The 3459-nt window shown below is 42.2% G+C and overlaps 1 protein-coding gene across 1 annotated transcript in view; it reads right to left on the bottom strand.

Annotated features, from left to right (window-relative positions):
* The window catches only part of LOC109910216 (protocadherin Fat 2), an 82929-nt gene extending 80790 nt beyond the window's left edge, over positions 1-2139 (bottom strand). The window contains exon 1 of the mRNA XM_031797795.1: positions 1939-2139. The gene's annotated coding sequence lies outside the window, so the exon portion shown is untranslated. The remainder of the gene's footprint in view (positions 1-1938) is intronic.
* Between the last annotated feature and the right edge of the window lie 1320 nt (positions 2140-3459).

Raw genomic sequence — 3459 nt, 5'->3', positions numbered from 1 at the left:
ACTACATTCTGGCAATTATGAATTCCTTATCCTACTAAATATTTTCTCAAGTATAACACTTAATGTGAAGTGTTGTTGATTATGGTTATTCTAGAACACAATAAGCACAGCTCACAGTATAATGTATTTCATTATTCAGTATATTGCCTCAACTTTATCAAATGGGGAAGTGGCCAAATGTTCAATCCCAACCTATTTGTGGACTTAGAAAGTAGTTCAGCAGCAGTCGGTCTTACGCTGTTAAGTCATTCCATAGACTACTGCTCTGAACAATGACCCTTTCTGGACCAGTGAGTTACCCCCACACCTAGTATCTCTGGACATCAGCCGTTAGTTACCTCCCCACACCCTGTGCCACAGGCAGATCAATTAACTAAATTACTGGGAGTGGACCAGTCAAATGTCTTCAGTCTAATGTAGTGCGTCACACCTACACATACCTATCTATTGGTAAACCACCCCTCGCTGTAGCATCACTGTGAAGGTTATTCCATGTTCAGGAATGTGAGGTACAACAGGCACTCATCAACTCCTAGTTCTTCAGAGCACCAAAAAAGCACTAATTTGTTCAGGCATGCAGGAATATAAAAGGGAGGACAAATGGGAAGACAGGGAAGTGTCTTAATGGAAGGGATTCCAGGAGGTTATCTGACGGGGCCATCCGTCTGTCATGGTGACTTAAGTTTTTTTTAAAGTTCAGACCGTCAACTTCTCACAGATTTCACAGGTAGAGCGTGGTGCTTGCAATGCCAGGGTTGTGGGGTTAGATTCCCAAAGGGGTACCAGTACGCATGTATTTCAAATCAAATCAAATGTTATTTGTCACATACACTTGGTTAGCAGATGTTAATGTGGAGTGTAGCGAAATGCTTGTGCTTCTAGTTCTGACCATGCAGTAATATCTAACAAGTAATCTAACAATTTCACAACAACTACCTTATACACACAAGTGTAAAGGAATGAATAAGAATATGTACCTATAAATATATGGATGAGCGATGGCTGAACGGCATAGGCAAGATGCAGTAGATGGGATAGAGTACAGTATATACATATGAGATGAGTAATGTAGGGTATGTAAGAAATCAATTGATCCTGCTGGGGCCAAATGAAGCCACTCTTGGAAAGCTGGTTTTTTTTCAGTAAACATGGGTCAACTAGGGTAGACAGAGGGAGAAACAACTGAGCGACAACATATGAAAAAAAGCTACTTTATATCGACAGTACTTGAATAATTATATAATTTTTTTTAAATGAAAAACTAGGGATTTCCTCCACGAACAAGTTTAGCTCAATTCCATGTATATTTCACAGCAATTACGTATCTACTGCACAATGTATACATACAAAACTACAGAAAACTGCTTCTAGTCCCAAATAGTGCACCATATGCAAACTGTTCCCACATTGTGACATATCCTAAGCCATGGCCAGACATGACGGCACTCAGGATCAACTGTACGTTCACAGTAAGTCACTTGGTAACACTTTGATGAATAAGTCTATTTAACTGCACATGCATGTTTAGAAAAGCTTTTGAATTTGTTATAAATCATTAAAACATGTTACAAATTCTTATGATTTGTAAGACTTTAAGATTTGTACGGCTAAATGCTTAGAAATGTCAAAAACTTCATTAGCTAAAGTTAAGCTAGCATCAGTCAACACTGACATGACAGAACAGAAACTTAACCAAAGGTCCTCTGAGTTGACCCCTTCTAAAACTTTTAATTTAACCCGTAACTAGGCAAGTCAGTTAAGAACAAATTCTTATTTTACAATGACAGCCTATGAACAGTGGGTTAACTGCCTCGTTCAAGGGGCAGAACGACAGATTTTTACCTTGTCACCTTGCTCAGGGATTCGATCCAGCAACCTTTCGGTTACTAGTCCAATGCTCTAATCACTAGGCTACCTGCCTCTGTGGTGTTAACTTACCCAAGGTTCTCTGAGTTAACCCCTTCTTTCTATTTTCCTCTTATGCTTTGGGGATTTTACAGATCCAGCAAAACGAGAGTGACACGCACTGTTCTTCTTCCATCTCATGGGAATCCCATAAACCACTCGTGCAATATTGTAAACTCCATCAGTGTCAGTAGCTGGCTAGCTGGTGTTACTCACTCCATTCCACTCAGGAGCTTTGCAGTAGAGTACAAAGACACTCCTAGCTCCCTGAAGAACTCCATGGTCCCCTCCCACTTCTCCCACTGTCCCCTCCTCCCTCCCTCCCTCACTCACACACACTTATACACCATACACACACACACACACACACACACACACACACACACCCACGCGTGCCTGTGCACAGATTGTGGGCTGTTTTTTTTTCATGTTGGCCTGCTGGGCTGGGGCCAGAGAAGAGCTCAGTACTCTCAGGGTGTGTATTGAAACAATTGTTGTTGGTGGTGTCTGTCCTGTTTGGATAGTCTAACTCTCAGGTTTGGGAAATCAAATCCTGTCTCACTCTGGTTAGCTAATAGCCTAACCACCATCAAGCAACATTATGGACTAAATGTCAAAATAAGATCCCAATGAACTACGTGTCACCAATAGTATTACATTTGATTCATTTAACCTTTACATACAGTGGGGCAAAAAAAGTATTTAGTCAGCCACCAATTGTGCAAGTTCTCCCACTTAAAAAGATGAGAGAGGCCTGTAATTTTCATCATAGGTACACTTCAACTATGACAGAGAAAATGAGGAAAAAAATCCAGAAAATCACATTGTTGTCACGCCCTGGCCTTAGTATTTTGTGTTTTCTTTATTATTGTGGTTAGGCCAGGGTGTGACATGGGTGATTATGTGTTTGTCTTGTCTATGGGTTTTGTAGATTGATGGGGTTGTGTTCAGTGTAGTATTCTAGGTAAGTCTATGGTTGCCTGGAGTGGTTCTCAATCAGAGGCAGGTGTTTATCGTTGTCTCTGATTGGGAACCATATTTAGGCAGCCATATTCTTTAGGTATTTCGTGGGTGATTGTTCCTGTCTCTGTGTTTGTTGCACCAGATAGGGCTGTTTCGGTTTTTCACGTTTCTTGTTTAGTATATTGTTCATTTTTCATCTTTCATTAAAGATGTATAAAGATAACCACGCTGCATTTTGGTCCTCCTCTCTTTCACCAGAAGAAAACCGTAACAGAATCACCCACCACAACAGGACGAAGCGGCGTGGTGACAGGCAGCGGCAGCAGGAGCAGCGAAATCAAGATTTCTGGACTTCGGAGGAAATCTTGGACGGAAAAGGACCCTGGGCACAGCCAGGAGAATATCCCCGCCCCAAAGAAGAGCTGGAGGCTGCGAAAGCGGCTAGGCGTTGGTATGAGGAGACAGCAAGACGGCGTGGCTTGAAGCCCGAGAGTCAGCCCCAAAAATGTATTGGAGGGGGCACACAGGGAGTATGGCGAAGCCAGGTAGGAGTCCTGCGCCAACTTCCTGTGCTTACCGGGGGGCTAGAGA

Source organism: Oncorhynchus kisutch, linkage group LG19, assembly GCF_002021735.2.
Source record: "Oncorhynchus kisutch isolate 150728-3 linkage group LG19, Okis_V2, whole genome shotgun sequence".
Lineage (NCBI taxonomy): Eukaryota > Metazoa > Chordata > Actinopteri > Salmoniformes > Salmonidae > Oncorhynchus > Oncorhynchus kisutch.
This window is presented reverse-complemented; position numbering and strand designations above follow the sequence as displayed.